The sequence below is a fragment of the Myodes glareolus genome, chromosome 10 (genome assembly GCF_982192425.1).
Source record: "Myodes glareolus chromosome 10, mMyoGla1.1, whole genome shotgun sequence".
Classification (NCBI taxonomy): domain Eukaryota; kingdom Metazoa; phylum Chordata; class Mammalia; order Rodentia; family Cricetidae; genus Myodes; species Myodes glareolus.
The window spans coordinates 18,235,091-18,255,825 of record NC_142035.1 but is presented as its reverse complement, the minus strand read 5'-3'; the positions used below and the strand labels follow the sequence as shown (position 1 = coordinate 18,255,825).

At 49.9% G+C, this 20,735-nt stretch overlaps 2 long non-coding RNA genes and 1 pseudogene across 2 annotated transcripts; 1 reads left to right on the top strand and 2 right to left on the bottom strand.

Annotated features, from left to right (window-relative positions):
* Positions 1 to 1,032: 1,032 nt before the first annotated feature.
* LOC146892765 (uncharacterized) lies at positions 1,033 to 6,062 on the bottom strand. Its single transcript, XR_015004270.2, has 2 exons — positions 5,683 to 6,062; positions 1,033 to 1,971 (listed from the first exon to the last, which is right to left on the bottom strand). It is a non-coding gene; the product is annotated as an uncharacterized LOC146892765 (long non-coding RNA).
* Positions 6,063 to 6,980: 918 nt separating this feature from the next.
* Positions 6,981 to 7,413, top strand: LOC125404725 (cytochrome b5 pseudogene; annotated as a pseudogene).
* Positions 7,414 to 13,848: 6,435 nt separating this feature from the next.
* On the bottom strand, positions 13,849 to 14,987 carry LOC146892764 (uncharacterized). The gene is made up of 2 exons (XR_015004002.2): positions 14,434 to 14,987; positions 13,849 to 14,359 (listed from the first exon to the last, which is right to left on the bottom strand). It is a non-coding gene; the product is annotated as an uncharacterized LOC146892764 (long non-coding RNA).
* Positions 14,988 to 20,735: the final 5,748 nt, after the last annotated feature.

Sequence of the window (20,735 nt, the reverse complement as noted above, 5' to 3'; positions counted from 1 at the left end):
CTAGCTTTGTCTCATCCTCACGGTTCACAGCACTCTGAATCTGAACCCCTATGGTTCAGGAGCCTGCTTGGAGATCCCTGACATCCCCCCACATTTCGGTGTGTTGGGGGTGTGTGCTGTGAATATGTGCACATGCATACGGAGCTGAGGTCAACCTCAGGCGCCATTTCTTAGCCACCACCCACCTTGTTTCTTGGAGACAAGGCTGCTCACTGTTCTGGAGTCTGCCAAGTAGGCTAGGTTGGTTGGCCAGTGAGCCCCAGTGACTCCAATTCCACCTCTTCAGCACTGGGTTTACAAGTTCTCGCCACCATGCCTGGCTGATTTTTCTTTCTTTTTTCTTTTTAAAACCCGTTTTTTAGAATCAAATTGAAGTCTTCATGTTTGGACCGCAAGCAAGCATTCCACTGACTGAGCTGTCTCCCCAACTCCAGTTTCTTCCTAAAGTAACTTTGAGGGGCTGGAGAGATGGTTCAGCAGTTAAAAGCATCTGTTGCACTTGAAGAGAACAACTCCCGAGGACCTGACCTCCTCTTCTGGCCTCCTTGGGCACCGGATATGCAGACAAAATAACCACACATAAAATAAGTGATTTTTTAAAAAGTATTTTTGAGGTGTGAGTAAACCTATTTGGTATCCAAGATGCTGGATACTGGAAAGAGCAGTTCTGAACCCACATCTATGCCCTGCCCTCTCCAGCTGGTCCCTCAGGGCAGGCAGCTGACCTAAGCCAGGCTGATTGTCTTTTCTGCTGCCCCCAGTAATTGTGGGACACAGATGACTGCGATCCCCTTTAAGGTGTGAGTGTTTTAGTTTCTGAACTACCAATTCAAGTGGTTGAGAACGAACACCATTTTATGGGACTGGAGAGATGGCCTAGTGGTTAACAGCGGGGTCAATAGGGTTGTGCACAAGTCTCTGTAACTTCAGTGCCAGGATATCCAATGCCCTCTTCTGGCTCCTTCCAGATGTAGACACACACTATGGTACATGGACATACTTAAAACAATATAATAAATTTAACAAAACTGTTTAGAAACGACAGCGATTTATTGTCCCACATTTCTGGAGGCTTAACAACCAGAATCAAAGTATTAGCTGGGTCATTCCTCTAGGAGGAATCCTTCTTTGCCTCTTCCAGCTTCTGATGGCTTTGAGCGCTCGCTGGTTCATGTCTGCAGCGTTTCCATCTCTGCTTTAGCCTTTCTCTTGGTCTTCGCATGACCCTCTTCTGTGTTTCTGTGTTCTTATAAGGACAGCAGCCATTGAACAGCCTCATCTTAAGTAAATATATCTGCAAAGACCCTGTTTCCAAATAAGGTCACAATCTGAGGTTCTGATGGAACTAAATTTTAGCAGGACGGGGCTCTATTCAAGCCACTACAGGAGCTTTGGGAGGTGAGAAGACACCCCCGGGCATGCTATGCCCACAGTCTGTGCCAGTTCGGAGTGAGGAGAGTAGCCTAGAAAGAGAAGCCACAGTGCTTGGCAAACAGCCATTTGGTGACAAGCCATGGCTTCCTTGATCTGCTTCTAATAACCCACCATTTGAGCTAGCGTCAATGGGTCAGGCAACTCTCCAGATACACCCAGTGCCTCACGTTTACCAGAGATGTTAGGAGCCATTTTGCTAGTACGGGGTCCTCGTGCTCTTGAAGCCATTGACTTCTTGCTTTCCAGAAAGTGGAACGTATGAAGGGCAAAAGAGCAGAGCCCAGTTCCTCACCCTGCTGGCTTCTGACTGCTCGCTCGACAGCACCACTCGGCTGGCTCTGGGAGAAAGCTCCCCCACTCCAGAAGCTGTGATCTTTTTCCAAAGGGTCCCACCCCTTCATCTTAGTCCCTTCCCCAGCCCCAGATGTGGGGCCCACAACTCACAGGAAGGAGGCCGGACCCTGTTTGAACTTGAGAATGTCCATGTTGAACGGGGGGCTAGAGGACTGATGGGTCTCACTTCCCCTTCCCAGGTGGCTGACATAAAAAAAAAAAAAAAGACTCCTTTAATTGGAACAGTTTGGGGAGCCAGTGCCTGGGCCTCATCCCAGTGGAGGAGGGGTACATTGGCACAGGAAGATGCTCAGGGGCTTGGCTGGATACAGTCAGAGACTGGGGTCTCCCTGTGGAGGACGAGGCCACGCTGCATCTGCCAGACAGGAAACCTAGGGAGGCCAGAGGCAGGAGAGGGAGGCAGACAGTCATGTCCTCCCTGACTCAGAAGGGAGTCTCTCCACCTGGACGGAGACTCCAGAGGCACCACACACAGAAGCACAGTTTCCGGTCACGTGACGTGTGCAGGCACCTCCAGACACAATTCACAATTAGCTGTACTGTCTCACGGAAATATGCACACCCCACAGAGGCACACACATCCTCTACCTCTATAACTCTGGTTAACAGGCATCCACAGGGATGCTATCAGGAGGACCCAAGCACCCTAGAGGGATGGCGAAGTAAATGTTTGCACTTAGAATGCTTCAGTGGTGTTGGGTGGGGGGAGGTGGGTGAGAACCTCTACTGAACTCGGTGGACCTCCTCCTGAGGCGGAAGAAAAGAGAATGGGTACAGAGAGGTGGGCTTACCTAGTGGTGCGTGAGTCTGGGGCCCTGATGCTTGGCATGCTGTATGCTTTGGGCCCCTCCCGTCTCCATCTCCATGCCCTCCTCAGAAGTGGGTCCCAACCCAGGTGATGGTAGTGCACACCTTTCATCTCAGCACTCAGAAGGCAGAGGCAGGAGGATCTCTGTGAGTTCAAGGCCAGCCTGGTCTACAGAGCAAGTTCCAGGACAGGCTTCAGAAAAAAGAATAAGGAAGAGGAGGAAGAGAAAGAGGAAGAAGAAGAAGAAGATGAAGAAGAAGAAGAAGAAGAAGAAGAAGAAGAAGAAGAAGAAGAAGAAGAAGAAGAAGAAGAAGAAGAAGAAGAAGGTCCCTGTCTTCTTCCTAGCCTCCTTCTGTCTCACCCAGGGTATATGGCTCCTTGTTTATCCAAAGATCATCACCTAAGATTGTTTAAAGCCACACAGTTTACGGAATGTAGCTCTTCTAGCAGACAGAAATAGAATGCTCAGATTTGGCCAGCTGTCTGGCAGGGGCCCTCCCTCCTGCAGATGAGCCCCTGCTGCTCAGAGAGGCACAGCCCCTGCTTCCCTAAGCCAACTGTGGAGGTACCTACACTAAGGTATGGGGTCTTGACTCTACCCAGACCATCACCCATGCTCACCATGCCTTCCCAACCTTCTTCTTTCTACACACGCATGCCTGGGCCTCTCTGTTAAAAGCTGTTTACAGCTTTGTGCTCCCAAAGTCCATTGTAACCCATTTGGACCACACATGCACCACCAAAAAGGGTGACTGTCAAATGTATGCAAGTTCCTGGGGCAGCAGCTTGCAGTGGCACTTTCCAGGTAGACAAAAACCACTTGTTCAGGACCCTGAGTATGTAGACGTACAGCCTAGAGGTGAGGATCAGGGAGAGTGTCCAGAAATCATGAAGCGGGACTCCGCAAACCCCAGATGGACTCTCATGGAGTAAGAGTGGCTTAGAAACACCTTCAGCATTGCGCAGTGCTGATGGGGTCTCCATGTGGACACATGCAAGCCAGATGCATTTCTTATGTAAATTATATGCAAAATGCATGTGTGGGCCTCTCAGCTTGCCAGTGCCAGATGTGGCCCTTGGGGACTCTGAATTAAACTGAGCACTGTTGTAGGGTACAAGCGTGACCCAGCTTCTTATGGTTGGCAGGGGGAGCTGAATTCAAGGTTACTCCCACAGAAGGCGCTGAAAGCAGCCAGGGAAGAAATTGCCTGTGTTTGAATTTCAGATCTTCCTCTCACAGTTATATCATCTGTCTGAGGTCCCATCGCTCCTGCCAGCCTGTACTGCCACATGCAAAGTGACCATTATGAGGACTAGATAAGAACGGTGGCCTCACAGTTGGGAGCACAGATGCCCAGTGAGTGGGACAGTGCTCAGGGGAGAGTCTTTCTCTGGAGGAGAGTGGGCATCGGTCCCTGTGAAAGCTCCACTGTGCTCCCTTGGGCTGCAGGTAGGCCCCTCTCCCAAGGCAGCAGGCCCATGGGAGGATGGGATTGTTAGTGTTGGGGGAGCCAGTATCCTCACTCACTTCTTGGTCCTTCGGAAACCCGTCAGAGGCTCCACACCACAGGGGGCACTGTTTGTACCCTGCATACACACCCCAATCTGGCCAGTGTTCCCACCCATCCTCTTCTAGGTATGATAGGTCCCTTTGTGCTGTGAATCATCCTGGCTGATGACAGTCACATCTCCAGGGAATTCTAGAACCTTCCTCCACACAGGGACACAAAAGACAGACTCCTTGCCTTAGAGCACAGGTTGGCAGCACAGCATGGCTTATGCTACAGAGCCCCTGGATTGGGTTCTGTCTGACCTCTACCTGACATCTGTTCTGTATTCCTATCTTCTTCCTCTTCTTTTCCTCGAGTGTGAGTGTGGTGTGTTTGTGTGCGCGTGTGAGGTGTGTCTGTGTGTCAGTGTGTGTGTGTGTGAGGTGTGTATGTGTGTCTGTGTGTCCTTGAGAGCACTTCCCTCACATCCTAGTAAATCACTAGAATCTAGACCCCTGGCTCAGGCTCTGGTTCCAGAATCCTGACCCAATTCGGGGAGATAGATACGTAAGCAGAAGAGTCCTTGACCACAGAGAGCAAAACAGTTAGACACCTGGGCTTAGTGAGTGAGAGGGTGTGTCACAAAACAGGTCCTATGGAAGTCACCGTGTTAGAGGAGAGCACCAGGTGGTACTCACAGCACGCACATGACCAAGATACAGGAGAGAGCTCGGTGTGTTTGGTGGACACTGCAAGGCTCTGAACCACCCGGGTCCCAAGAGAGCTTTCTAGGGACAGACAAGAGGCATGTTGAATATCCTAATGCAAAATCGCAGGTTACAGCTGGGAATGACACATCAGAGAGCTGCCACTGCCAAGACCCCAGGCTGCTGGTGCGTGAAGTGGGTGCAAAAGGCCAGGGACCAGCGAGGCAGCCACTGCCATTCTCAGTTACCGGCACACCAGAGTGGATGCCAAGGCTAGACCTCATAGGCTTCCAGGGTCAAGAGTCAGCAGGCCCTGGAGGCTGATCTGAGGCTGTAGGTGTGGAAAGACATCTGGAAAGTGCTAGCAGAGAGGACACGAAACTCTGGGACCGAAACTCTGGGACCGGAACATAAGTAATGGATGGGGGTGGGGGCTGTCGAGTTCAGAGAGGGGGCGGGACCCTGCGCTGTCACTGTTCTTCAAGCAGAGCCAGAGCCAGAGCAAGCCTTTAGGGAACAGGTGTGTGTGGGTGGAAGGCTGATTCTAGTCAGCGCTGGAGTTGCTCCTGTCTGAGGGGTCAGCATCCTTCTAGGGCTTGGGATGGGGACAGGCTGGAGGGGAGCAGAGCTGCTCAGACGCTGAGTCGGGGATGGTTGGGCCCTGGGAACGGTTTCCGCCCATCTTGTCTATTCACAAGCACTGGAGTAAAAATGTACACTGGATTATCATTCAGAGAAGAGACAAGGCTATGTGATAGGAGGGTGTGGAGAGGCCAAAACAGACAAGAGAAACAGCTGCCTTGGTGGGGTGGGGAGCGTGCCTTGCTGTTGCCATCGAAAATTCATGCTTGGGCAGACAGAACCCGACCTTCACCCCAACTGTCCTTACCACAGACCCGCTCTGCTGCGACTCCTCAGTCCGCTGAGACATCTGCTGGGCACTGCTTTGGTGTGGGAAGACAGACAGGCTGTCCCCAACGCTCTGGACTGAGAAGCAGAGGCAGAGGGGAGCTGGCAGATGTAGCAGGAGGAATGTCCGGGGAGAAAAGTGTCCTCTCGTCAGGGCGAAGGGATTCAGGTGGGCATAGACCGTGTGCAGCCTGGAGACCAGAGGTGGTGTCTAGACACTCTTGGTGTCCAGCCCCCCCATGAAACCACTGGAGACTCCAACACCGCACAGCCTCTGTGTGTCCCTCTGCTGTGCTCCATTACAGACGGGCTGTTCCAGACCACCTGAAAAATGGACCAGTCATGGGTTTAGATGGTCATTCTGTGTGTGTGTGTGTGTGTGTGTGTGTGTGTGTGTGTGTGTGTGTGTGTGTGCGTGCATGAGCCAGCTTGGCTGGATCCTGGAAGAGCTGCTGCTGACGGGCAGGAAAGCCATTCTGGAAGGAGAGATGTCAAGTTTCAGAGAACTGACCGGGGTTACGTCAGGACTGAGGTCAGCATCAGGGTATGGTACTCTCATCCCGAGGGGCCCCAGCCTCTATCTTATGCTTAGGGCTAGATAATATATTTGGCATCTGTTTAGAAGGGCTCCCTGCCAGGGCCTGGGTTTGCACTGGGCCCTCACTGTCCAGTAGCCTGGGTTCTGCTCCTGCTACCACTATGTGACCTTTGGGGCCTCCCCAAGGTTAAGCCTCAGCCGTGAAGCCTTCTGCATTCCTGGCTACTCCTGCCTTGGCTGACAGCCCCAGTTCCTTAGGGAAAGAGAGGTCAGGAGGCTCCCATGGTGAGATGTTATTCCATTAGTCCTCTGCTCTGGGGTTCATGCTGGGCATCTTGATCCCTGGCTGCCTCCCATTCCTGTGCCCATAGCTGTCTCTCATCCCTGCCCCAACGGCTGCATTCCATCTCCATGTGTCTCCCCTTCCTCCCTCCTTGCCTCCTCTGCTTTAGCCTCTTCAGTGTCTGGTCTCTCAAAGGGCCTCATTATTGCCCAAGCTGTTCACCATGGGGTCCCTGGACAGGTGTGGGAGAGGAACACAAAAGCTGGTTAGAAGGATGTGTGAGCCCAGTTTGAGGCGTCACCTCACGGTCCTGGGCACGGGTCCCGGTAAGGCTGGGACCTTGTCCCGGGCAGAGGCAACTCAGACTTGAGTAGCGCACCACCCTGCACGTTTGAGTTGAGTAGAGCACCACTCTGCATGGTTGAGTTGCAGCGCTCGGGAGGCTCACTGTTCCAAGATGGCCGGGCAGGCAAACAAGGATGTGAAAGTACTACAACCTGGAAGAGATCCAGAAGCACAAAGACAGCAAGAGCATCTGGGGGATCCTGTATCACAAGGCACACAATCCGACCAAGTGTCTGGAAGAGCATCCTGGTGGGGGAAGAAGTTCTAAGAGAACAAGCCGGGGGCGATGCTACTGAGAACTTTGAGGCTGTTGGACACTACTGACGCACGAGAGCTGTCCAAAATGCACATCATCAGGGAGCTCCACCCAGATGACAGATCAAAGAGAGCCAAGCCTTCGGAAAGTCTTATCACTACTGTGGACTCTAATTCCAGTTGGTAGACCAACTGGGTGATCCCAGCTGTCTCAGCCCTGGCTGTAGCCCTGATGTATCGCCTCTACATGGCGGAAGACTAACTCACCTCTCCAAATCAAGGAAGGGGAAGAACTGCCCCCCAGAAGGGAGAAAAGAAGTGTTAATCATGTTTGCTGACAGACACCTTCCACTGAGAACATAATTGTAATATATCTGTTTCCCTTTCCTTCCATGTTAGTGGAACCAACGAGGAACTCTGTGTACTCTTCAACTTGGCAAACGTGCCTTTTTCATCAACTTCATTTTGATGTTTCTTCACTACATAATTTACTTATTGCAAGCACGATCTTTTTAAAATATATCTGGCTTTTAAAACAAAAACAAAAACAAACAAACAAAAAAAAAAAAACAAAAAAGAAGGATGTGCGGGTGTCCATGACCAGGCCATAGAGAAGGGCAGGAGCAGAAAACATCTGGAGTGATCTGAAGTAGTACTCAGAGCCCTGTGAGGGGCTCCAGGGTGACCACTGGATTCTTGTCCCTCTGCTGAGACAGTAGAGAGAGGTGGCACACGTTTGGAGGGAAGTCAGCTATTTCTGTTGGGCGCCAGATGTAGCACGAATTCTAATTGTTCTTAATAAAAAAAAACCCGAAGTCAGATATTAGAGGGTGAAAGCTGAGAGATCAGAGAAGCAGAGCAGCCAGCCACTAGAGAGACCTTTTATCTTTGCCGAGGTAATCCTGTCCTCAGACTGCATCCTCTGACTGCCTGCTTCAGACTGCACCTCAGGCAGGACTGCAACTGTCTCCACCAAACCTCAGACTGAATCTGAGCTCCTGTCTCCTCCCTCCTTATCACTTCCCATCTCCACCTCCCTGGTGCTGGGATTAAAGATGTGAGCAACCACTACCTGGCTCTGTTTCGCTTAGAGACTGGATCAATCTAGTGTAGCCTAGGATGGCCTTGAACTCACAGAGACTCGTCTACCTCTGCCTCCTGGGATTAAAGGTGTGTGCCAGCACTGCCTGGCCTCTAGTAGCTTAGCTCTGCACTCTGATCTTTAGGCAAGCTTTATTTGTTAAAACACAAACAAAATACCACCAGATCTGTAGCTACAAGGAAGGATTCAGGAAGAGCAGCTGGAGATGAGAACGCATCAGGCCTCCATAAAATACCTGGGGCTGGGCGGTGGTGGCGCACGCCTTTAATCCCAGCGCTTGGGAGGCAGAGGCAGGCGGATCTCTGTGAGGCCAGCTTGGTCTACAAGAACTAGTTCCAGGACAGTTAGGGCTGTTACACAGAGAAATCTTGTCTTAAAAAAACAAACAAATAAACAACAACAACAACAAGATACCCTGGAGGAGACTGACCAGGGGCAACAGGCTATCTATAGCCTCGGGTCCCATTTGTCCACTGCACTTCAAAACTTGGAGTGTTGGGGTATGCTTCAGGTTCAGGTTCTGGAGGCTTGCCCCATGCAAGTCCTGGTATTCAGGGCTCCTACTGGAGTCACAGGCAGATGGCTGGCTGTTGGTCCTCTCCCAGACATTTGTCAAAGACCTTGGTCAGAAGGCAGCCCAGGTGGTTGCTGACCCCAAGGCTGTCCCTCTCTGTTCCACTGGCCTGATGCGTCCCATCCGCACCCCCTTCTCAGCCCTTTCCTAACTCTTCCTGGGTGTCCTTCCCAGGGCCCTTCACCATCCTTCTTAAACCTCACTCTCCCATAATCAGGAAGAGCCTTGATTGCTCATTATGTTTGGAACCCAAATTGTCGGCCAATGAGAAACTAATTTCCCCAATTTAGGCATTCAAATACCAGTTGGACTGCATTCCTGGGAAGAGGGGGAAGTGTCCCATTCCACTTTGGGGAAGATTGTCTTAAGAAGAATAGAATCCGCAGGGTGGTGGTGGCACAGGACTTTAATCCCAGCACTCCCAGAGGCAGAAAGACCTCTGAGTTAGAGGCCAATCTGGTCTACAGAGTGAGTTCCAGGACAGCCAGAGCAACACAGAGAAACCCTGTCTCAACAACAAAATGAGGGAGGAAGAGGGGGAAGAGGAGGAGTGGGGAGAGCAGGAGGAAGGAGGAGAAGAAGGGAGGGAATGGGAGCTTCCAATGAAGTGGGAGATAGAGGCAAAAGTGTTTATAACAAAACAAGTAGCGTTTCAAAACCTGTGCCATCTCTTTACCAGAAGCTGGAGAGAAATGAACTTCTCTGCAAGAACAGGGAAATGAAGGTCTCCAGAGGCATTTGTGTGGCAAGAAGCTATCTGGAGACATTGCAGACAAAATCCAAGGGAAAGGTATTGGGGAAGAAAATCAGAAAGATGTGATCAGGGACTCATGGAGACAGACAGCAGCCAAGCCAAGGAGGGTGACGTCTCTGAGCCACACAGAAGCAAGGACTGGGGTGTCCTTGCCTGGGTTGGGCTGGATCAAGGAAAGGGTGGGCCGAGAGTTGAGGAGAGTTAGAAATTCCGAGGGTCCCGAGGGAGTGACTCCCTCGGATGTCACTGGATGTGATGGAGAGTTGAACTAGGCAAAAATATTAGAGAGAGGGTGGGTGGGAGGCAGAGAAAGAGAGAGAGAGAGAGAGAAGGCCTTGCAAGCAACAGACCTAGATCCAAGGGAGAAGGCAAAGGATGAGGGCCATCAAAGCCAGGAGGCAGAGGCCTGTGGATTGGTGGGAGTTTTGGGGTGGAGGGTGGCAGGAACTGGGAACGGTCTCTGTTGCACGAGACTTTCTCCTGAGATTTGGGGTGGGGATGGAGGGATATTTAAGTGTGGGTCAGGAGAGGTGAAAGTCTGAGGAAGGGCTAGACACAGCATCTGTTCACAGCCTTGATAACTTGCGGGTGGAGACAAAAATCACATATGTATAAGACATAGGGAGGGGCTGCAAAGGCAGATGGGCTGAGGTGAGAAAGCCTTGCAGGAATAAAGATCAATGCTCACAGAAAACAGAATCAGGGGGAGCACACTTGGCCCTTCGAGTACCACCTTAAATACATATGCAAATTACAAAGCACGATTCTGCTATTTGTTTTATGGCTGCTATGGTTTTGGATACGGTTTTCTTGCCAAAACCCATGTTGAAATTTGTTTGCCAATGTAATGGTGTTCAGCGTGGGCCTTTGAGGCTATTTCTTGGAGAATGAGCTCAGTTCTCTGGGGAATGGCTGAGCTGGCACCAGGAGAGTAGGTGGTTATAAAATGCTCCTCTGTCCCTCCTTCCTTCACATCATGCCCACTGGCCTTTCTGCTGTTTGGAGAACCATGTTACCCACCGTAAAAGCCAAGCAGCAACCAGGACCATGCTCTCAGAGTTCACACTGTGAGATAAAACAAACCTCTCTCCTCCAGAACTTTTCCAGTCTCATGTGTTCTGTTATAGTAACAGAAATGGATCTAAAATGCAACAATGGCAAAAAGACTTTAAAAAAATTAAAAGTCACATTTTCACTGAGAAAGAAAAAGAAGAAAAAAAAAACCCCAAGGAAAATGGGAACATTTGGGAACGACTCAGCTGCTGCTTGCTTTCCACGGATGGTTTCCACCCCACCCCTACCATTTCCTCCCGTCCAGCTGGCCTGCCTTGGTTATTGCTGTTCTTGCAAATTTTCCTAATGGTTTTTACTTCCTAAAGTCTTACTGAAGGGCAGCTGTGGTTTGATTGGCTTTAGAACAGTCTTATTGAGGCTGGGGCCTGCAAGCATGAGGACTTGAGTTTGGGTCATCGTCACCCATTTAAGTCAGGCACAGTGGTGTGCACCTGTACTCCCAGCATTTGGGAGGCAGAGACAAGAGGGTCCCTAGGGCTTGTTGGCCAACTGCTGGAGCCAAGTTGATACGCTCCACATCCAGGGAGAGACCCTGCCTCAAAAAATAATGCATGGCATCATGGAGGTTGACACCTAATGCTGGCTCTGGACTCTGAGCACACATGGGCACCTGCACACATACATGAAAACATAGGGTTAAGTGAGAGAGACCCACCCTGAAGTGGGTGGCACCATCCCACGGACTGGCAGCCTGATTTGAATCAAAGGGGAAAAGAGATGGCTAGGTGATTTCTCTGCTCTCTGATCTGCTCAGACGGGAGCAAGCAGCCTCGTTCTCCTGTAACCAGCCTGCCCTGTCACTCCATGCCTGGACACGAGTCCTTCCTCCCTTAAGTTGCACAACATCCGGTATTTGGTCAGAGCAATGAGAAAAGCAACTAATACAGGTTTCTACTAAAAATTTATTTGTCCCAATCTATGTCCTGCTGCTGTAACTATGAACTGGGTAAATTATACAGCCTAGAAGTTTAACTGGAAGGTCCACACCTGTATCGAGGTGAAGGCCCACTTGCTGTATGGAAGGCATCTCATGGTAAGGGACAGAGGGAGAAAAGGAAAGGAGCCGGGAGGGAGAGCCAGCAACTAACCCGGTCCTGTGATAATGGCCTTATCTGCTCATGAGGACATGGCCCTTCTCCCATGACCTAGTCACCACTTATATACCCTGCCTTTTAGGACCTTCAGAGTGAGCATCACCACACTGCACATTGAACCAAGGGCCTCCCACAAGCAAGGTAAGCACCTGAGTGCTCAGCTCCATCCCCAGCCCTCATTTATTTCTGATTATTGTTGTTTGTTTGTTTTGTTTTGTTCTTTTTGAGACAACATCTCATCAAATTGTTCCAGGCTGGCCCTTATAGCCCAGGTGCTGACCTTAAACTTGCTATCCTCCAGCCTCAGCTTCTAAATTATCTTAGATTATAGGCCTGTGCCGCCAGGTTAGGCTCCATATAAGTTTCTCAGGAGACAGCCAAACCACAGCGCCAGCTCACCGTTCTTCATCATGTGGAGTTGGTTAGACACAGATTGGTGGCTTAGTTCACCCTGGCTTCCTCTCACTTCCTGCCTAGGTTGGTGAACGGCAGCCATACACACCACTGTATGGTTTCCTAACAGATGGGGAGGAGATTCATACAGTTAGCTTTGACCCTTCCCTCCCTCCCTCTCTCTTTCCCTTTTTTTTTTTTTGTTTGTGTGCAGGTGCACATGTCTGCTATGCCAGAGGTCAACCTCAGCTGTCATTCCTCAGAGGCTGCCCATCTTGTTATTATTTTTTGAGTCAGGGTCTCTCAGTGGCCTGGAGCTCACCAAGTAGGCTATGTTGACTGTCCCGTTGCATCTACCTCTCTGGGGCTGGATGACAAGCAAGGGCCACCATGCTCAGTGTTTTACACTTGGGGCTGTGGCTCCAACTCAGGCTCCTGCCCTTGCAGAGCCGGCACCCTGTGGACTGAACCTCACACAGAAAGCTGCCCTGCAAGGAGACATCCTCCCTCCCCCATTCTTTGCGACTTGTTCTCTCCGCTGGGACACTTATGTGAACTTTTCCTTTAATCATGGAATTTCAGGCTCTTCCCTGGCGTTGCCTAGTTGTGAGTCTTTTTTCCATCATTTCTGCCTGGAAACCAGTGAGCCTTCCAATCTCCAAAGCCCAGGGCGTTCTTCAGACCACGGAAACTTTTCCTTCCCACTTAAACAATGATGGCTTCTCCTCCGTTTGCTTTTTCCCTTCTAGGAAGCTAGACTTGTTTCTGCTCTGAGCACAGGACACCCCTTCGGGCCTGCTCTCCCAGCGGGCACTGGTTTTGCTCACTCGCTTTGGGCGGTTGCATCCTCACCTCCATGTGGACTCCCACATTCCCACCTTTTCTCCAAATCATTTTAAAGTTCAAACCACGTCTCCTAAAATAATGTTTAGGAAAGATTTTTTTCCCCTTCCTTTTCTGCCTTTTTTCCCTTTCTGACAAGGTCACATTATGTAACCGCTGGCTTTGAACTGGGGAATTATCATGCCTCAGTCTCCCAGGTGCTGGAGTGACAGGTATGTGTCACATGGACTCCCAGGCTTTGCTCTCTCCGGCTTGCCCCCCATCCCCTTGCAAGAGACAGAGAGAGAGAGAGAGAGAGAGAGAGAGAGAGAGAGAGAGAATGCGCGTGCGCGCGCACACACACACACACACACACACACACACACACACACACACACATCATGCTTCATGCTTCTTCCTTTCTACTGTGAATGGTATCTTCCTGTGGCTCCCACAGTAGACTGCTCTCAGGCTCTTCCCTTTCTAACTTCCGGAACCCCTCCACTGGCCACCCATTTGCCTCCCTTTGTCCCCTGGGATTCTCATCATCCCCAAGGCCCATCCCCGGCCAGCTGACAGGCTAATTGGGCCTCCCTGTGCTCCAAGACCAGCGCTGTGCTTTGGGAGGTGGTGCAGTGGAACTGCTGGGACCACCCAAGGCTCTGGCTCTGCCTCTCCTCTGGTGGGTCCTGGGCCAAGTTCTCCCCTGCAACTGTGGGGATCTGATTCGCACTCAAGGCCCTCTTGTGCTCAGTGTCCCTACTGTCTGGCACAGAGGGAGAGTGAATCCTGAGCCAGCCCACTCAGCACAGCCCTGCCCCACCTCTTAGGCCTGGCTGCTGGCTGACCCTGGAACTCAGCCACAGGAGCCAGGTTTAACGCTGGGGAAAGAAGGCCATGAGACTTCTGAGATGCCATTGTTGGGGATGTTTAATTAGAGAGAGGTTCCTGGGTTCACAAATGTTGGTATGGGTCATAGAAATAAACCAAGCTGGGGGTAATGGTTCCATGCAGTACTTGCCTAGCGTGCATGAGGAGAAGGGCCTGGGGGCAAATCTTCGCACCCAAGGAAGAAAAAATATCAGGAAAAACCAACTAGTAAAGCACAATTTGAATGCAGCCCTTTGTTAGGTCAATGATGATGCGCGCACAACAACACTAAGTGGGAAGCCGGCGGCTTGGGGAGTTCCTGTACATCTTTCGGTTGTGGTAACGATGACTTTGGGGAGGGAAGGAAGACAAACCTGCTTTCAGCCCTGCTCCTAGCTGGACCGAGGAAAGCATTCCCAAACCTCTGGAGGCAGACGAGGCAGAAGTGTGAGCCGGGCAGCAGGCAGCTCTTTCCTGTGGCACAGGAGGCTGCAAATGGACCACTTCACGTGTCACCAGGCTACAGGAAGCTGCCGCAACGACTCTACATATCCTGTGGGTGACAGAGGAGTGAAATACAGCCACCATTTCCAAACCCAAATTATCTTTTGTTTCAAATTTCCTTACCGCACGATAATGGTCCCAGGAATTTTTCTCTAGCAAGCTTCAAAGTGAAACCATAGGCGTTTTCCTTGTCTTGAAAAAGCCGAAAGCGATCACCACTGAGTGAGATGATGAGGTTTCCAAGGCCACGTGGGACAGCGCAGACAAACTGTGCCAAAAAGCAATTCCTAAGAACTTCAAAGCCAGAAAACATTTCAGATAAAAAGAATTTCTGGAATAAAACAAATGAAGGCAATGTGGAATATGCGCTTCTCTGACTTCATTGGTGAAAATATTAAATTAGGATTTGTGATAAACGGTGTGGTCCTGCACTCTCTTTCTTTTTTCTTTCCTTTCCTTTCCTTTCCTTTCCTTTCCTTTCCTTTCCTTTCCTTTCCTTTCCTTTCCTTTCCTTTCCTTTTCTTTTCTTTTCTTTACTCTGGCGACAGGGTCTCACCTTGGGTGGCCCAGAACTCCATTGCAGACTTGGCTGGCCTTCAACTCACAGAGATCCTCCTGCCTCTGTGTCCTGAGTGCTAGGACTAGAAGTTTGCACCACCATTCCCTGTAATTCGTAATTCAACTATTCACATTCCTAGAAAGGATCATAGCAAAGTGAAGCAATTTTTTTTTTTTTTTTTTTTTTTTTTTGGCCAGGGCCCATTCAGGTGAAAGATCAAGACTCAGACAGAGCCGCATGCTGACTTGATTTGTCTCTTGTGGCTGTGATAGAAATACCTTGACAAAAGCGACCTGGAGAAGAGGAGATCATTTCAGCTCAGAGTTCCAGGTTACGATTCAATTCAGGGAGTCACGGCGGCGGGAGCCTGAGACATCTGCTCAGGGCGCATCCACAGTTAAGAAGCAGAAAGGAGGGCTCCGTGATTATGAGTACTAGCTACTCTTCCATAAGACCAGGGTTCAGTTCCTAGCACCCACATGGCAGCTCACTCCTGTCTGTAACTCCAGTTGGCATGCTTCTGACACTCTTACACAGACACGCATGTAGGCAAAACAAAAATAAATTATAAAAGAAAGAGAAGAAGCAGAAAGGAATGGATTCATGCACGCATGCTTGCATTCCGCTGGCTCTCTGTATTCCCGTACAATACAGGATCCTCTGCTTAGGGAATGGGGCCATCCTCAGTGGGAAAGTATGTATTCTGGCCTCAGTTAAGGTAATCAAAATCATTTTCCTGGCTCCCTGAGTTGTCCACAGGTTAACCTAATCTTGACAGTCCCTCCCTGAGACTCCCTTCCCAGGCTGTTCTAGACTGTATCAAGTTAACCATCACACACATGTAAAAATGTGGGCACCCCAGAGGCATTTGGATCTCACAATTGAGAGTGTGTTTCACAAAACTCCAAACATACCGCTTCTTCTATGATCAGCAGGTTGGCTGGTCTTGGCTCTTGGTGATTTGGCCATCATGGCCACCCACCTCCTTACTCTCGGCTATTATGTGTGACTGACCGTGAAGAGCTCTCTTTCTCCTGCCGTAGCCCTGACATCCACTTCTGATGTGTCCATGGAGAGGCCCCAGACCTGACAGCTGTCGAGAACAGATCATAAAGCACATAAAGTAAGCATTTAACAGCCAATTGTTAAAAAACAAATTGCCCCAATGCCACAGGGTGCAATATTAACCATCAACAAAAAGGGACAGGACATCATGGATAAATTTCAGGAGCCTTAGACTGGACAAAACCAGACACACACACACACACACACACACACACACGTGCACAAGTGCGTGCACACACACACACACACGTAGTATCTGTACAGGTGCTGGGCATGTGCACAAGCCTGAGGCAGACACTGGGTATCTTCTCTATCAGTCACTCTCTGTCTTACTTCCTTGAGACAGAGTCTGTCCCTGAACCTGAAGCAAGCCATTTTCAATCAGGCGGGCTGGCCAGCAAGCCCCAGGGGTTGCATCATGGCTTCCCTCCGCAGACTGAGGTTACATGCACAGATGGCCATAACCCTTTTAATTTTTTTTAAAGATTTATTCATTTATTATGTATACAGTGGTGTTCTGTCTGTATGTATGTTTGCTGCCCAGATGAGGGCACCAGATCTTATTACAGATGGCTGTGAGCCACCATGTGGTCGCTGGGAATTGAACTCAGGACCTCTGGAAGAGCAGGCAGTGCTCTTAACCTCTGAGCCATCTCTCCAGCCCCATTTTCATTTTTTTTTTAAAAAGGTTTTTATTTGTGTGTGTGTGTGTGCACGTGCACACGCATGCGTGTCCGTGTATATGTGTGGCAGGCAGAGGATAATTTGTGGGGGTCAGTTCTTTCCTTTCACTAGGTGGGTCCGAGGGATAACACTCAAGCCAACAGACTTGGCAAAAGCACCTTTCCCCACTGAGCCATCTCATTGGCCTGGGACCAGATTTGACGTGGGTTTGGAGGATCTGAGCTCAGGTCTGCAGGCTCGTACAGCCTGCATTCTTACCACCGAGCGTCTTTCCAGCCTCACCTTGTTTTCTGAGACAGAAAACCTCAGCCACCTACCTGCCGCGGCCTCCTCAGCACTAGGAGTACAAGCATGTGCCACCACACCCTGGTTCTTACATGAGGACTGAGTTCAGGTCATAATGATTGCTATACTGGCTGGCTTTTTTTTTTAAGCTCCTGATTTTATTTCTATGAAATCTTGGAAAGACAATTCCAGTATCTTTGTTAGGAACGCCAAAACCAATTACCACAGTCTGGCTGCCTTAAATGACAGAGATGTGCTTGCTCTCAATCCTGGAGGTTAAAGTCTGCCATCAAGGAGTTGGCTGAGGGTTTTTGTTTTGTTTTTCCTGAGGGAAAAACCCCACGTCTCCACATGGTCTTCTCTGTGCATAGCTATGTCTTACTTCCTCTTTTCATAAGGACACGATCACAAGGAATTAGGGATTACCCTAAACTTCCTTTTTACTGAATAGCCTATCTTCGAGTACAACCACACTTTGAAGTCTTGGGGAGGCACTGAAGACTTCAAACAACTGAGTTTGGTGACTTCTCATCTATGGTGGAAATGAGCAGAGAAGTACCTGTGTCTGGGAAGGGCGAGGGTCCAAGTGCAGGGCGGGGGAGGCTGAGATGCTGTGGGCTGATGGTGGAATACCATGAAGAATACATGATGCTGGAATACCATGAAGAATACATGATGCTGGAATACCATGAAGACAGTGTGGCACTGCACAGACGTCTACACCACACAAGCTCACTAAAACAGGGAACACAAAGCTCCTGGATTTCACTGTCTGTCAACTTCACCTCAAGGAAACCCAGAAACGGGCTGTTGCGAGGGCTCAGTTGGCAAAGTGCTGGCTGGACAAACCTGATGGTTTGAGTTTGGATCCCCTGAATACACATCTAGCCAGACACAGTAACACACGTATGTGATTCCAGTGTGTCCCTAAAGGGAGAGAAGCAGCAGGCAGAAGAGTTGCCAGGAGTTCCTGGTGCAGAGGTGAATGAGAACCTGTCACAGGCAAGGTGGAGGATGAGGATGGACACTCGAGGACGCCCTCTGACCTCCACATGCTTGCCCTGGCACACGCACACACGCACACACACTCTCACACACACTTGCAGGCACACACAGTAAAACCCAGAAACAAGTGATTTGCACAGAGAGTGCCAATGGCATAGAGTGAACTGAACACCTCCTATTCGCTTTGGGATAGACAGAAATGCGTGATCACCGACCCACCACGGCACGGGTGGCATGTATGCATGCTTGTTCTATGTGCAAGTTGTTAAGATCTTTTTGTAGTTTTGAACACTTTAATTATAAACCGCTGGGGGAAATTTTAAATGAGAACTTCCACTTGGAAATGCCAGCCAGACATTTCTTTAAAATTTTGGGGGGGGGGTGTTGTTTATGTGTATGGATGCTTTGTCTGCATGTATATATGTAGACCACCTGTGTGCCTGGTATCCTCAGCAGTCAGAAGAAGGCATCACACCCTTGGAATGTGCAAGTTATGGACGGCTGTGAGCCACTATGTAGGTGCTGGGAACCAAATCCAGGTTGTTTGCTAAAGCAGCCGGTTCTCTCCACCACTGAGCCATCTCTTCAGCCTCGAGCTACAAGTTCTTGTTTCTCAATGTTCAGTTCTGAGGCAGAGTCTCACCCAGTCTAGGCTGGCTTTGAACACATCAAGTAGCTGAGAATGACCTTGAGCTTCCACCCCCACCTCTGCCCCCCAGAGGCTGAGAATATAGGCGCACAGCGGTTTTATGTGCTGCTGAGGTCTCGTGTATGCTAGCAAGCATCCTACTGATGCAGTTACACCCTGAGCCCCAACCAGATGTTTCTTATAGAGACTCTTGACTGATAGATCCAGGTCCTCTCAGAGAGTATCACTTATGCCCAAGGCATTTGTGCCCCCATTAATGTGTCCAGGGAGGATGGGTAAGGAGAATGATTTGAGAGCGGCCTGAAGGTGCTTGGAGGAGCTCTGTGTCTAAGGGTGATCGGGTTTGGAATCCTGGAGACTGATGTCCAGAGTGCTGCTGTTCAGTCAGGGCAGAAGGCACCACACGCCCCCTTCTGGATTCTGTGGGTACTGCATGGACATTGTACACAGATACACACAGGCAAAACACCCATATGAATGTAACAATAATAAAGTTATAAAAATAATAATCCAGGATCATTCAGGCTCTCGCTGTTTTCATATTTCTCTCCTTCTCTCCCTTTCTTGGGTTTCACTGTGCTACTCAGGATGACCCTCCCACCTCAGGCTCCTGGAGTAGCTGGAAACAAAGGAGCATGCCAGTGTGTTCGGGTTGAGGTGTGTGTGTGTGTGTGTGTGTGTGTGTGTGTGTGTGTGTGTATGTGTGTGCCAGGTACATATGTGAAGGTCAAAGAACAGCTTTCTGGAGTCATTTCTCTTCTTCCACCCTGACTGGAGGCAGGCCTCTCTTGTTTCTGTCATGTTGCATACTCCAGGTGATTCTCCTGTCTCCACCACCCATCCACCATGAGAGTACGAGGATTATCAATTCACACCACCCATCCACCATAAGAGTACGTGGATTATCAATTCATACCACCCATGCACTGTGAGAGTACCAATGCACATCAGTCATTCACCCTAAGAGTACTATAATTACCAATTCACACCATCCATCCACCATAAGAGTACTAGGATTTCCAATTCACACCACCCATCCACCATAAGAGTACGAGGATTACCAATGCACACCACCCATTCACCCTAAGAGTACTATAATTACCAATTCATACCACCCACCCACCCACAATAAGAGCACTAAAATTATCAATTCACACCACTCACCCACCATTAAGAGCACTAGGATTACCAATTCACACCACAATATCTGGCCTTTTAAATGTGGTCTCTGGGGGTCAAACTCAGGTTGGCAGACTTGCGAGGCGAGCGTGTTTACCTAAGGAGCTGCCTCCTGGTCCCTGAAGGCTGGGAACAAATGGTTTACTGGAGAACCTAGACTCACCAGCAGGCAGTCCTGGGGATTGGCGTGTTATTGATATGGAGATAGCAGCACACAGTAGGCATGCAATTTTCTGTGTAAATATTCAAATTAATTTGGAAAGGAAGCTTGCAAACAGGCAGACAGCAGAAGCACTGTGTGGTGGTGGGGTGTCTCTCTCCCTGTCTGTACCTCAGCCCACCTCTGGCCCCTCATCTTGAGAAACAGACCGAGGGGAGGCCACTTGTTCCCTGGGTTCCTGGACAGCCAGGGGGACGGCGCTGTGCCACATTCTTAGGAGCAAGTATATCCAAAACAATTTCTTTTTCTTTTTCTAAAAACTCGGTGCTAAAGGGTTCCAGATGGCCGTTTGTTATATAATGGGGTTTGTTTTAATAGCGTCAACTTCCAGATGTGCAGGCTGGAATCAAGAAGCCCATTGGCCCCCTGAGGACACTGTGAGCCAAGCTGAGTGCTGCCCAGGGGAGGAAGATGACCGTACATGCAGAACCAGGGATGGGAGACAAGCCGGAGGTGCCTGGTCATCACCCACTGTTCCACTCGGTCGCCCAGCAACCGTCCCAGGACTGAGAGATGGGGAGGGTGACATGGTTTCTAGTTATCAGCCTGACTCTGAGCAGGGACCCCAGGAGACAATCAGAATTGTGACCAGTGAGGAGTCTGCCTGGATTCCAAGTCCTTGCTGGGTGCTCCTGGTAGTCACTTAGCTTGTGAATATTTTTTTTTTGTCTTAGAATGTGAAATAGAGAAACACCATTCTACCTGAAGGGAGTCAATGTAAAAAGAGAAATGAGGTGAGAGGAACAGAGCGGCAGTGGTGGGGGGAGGGAGGGAGGGAG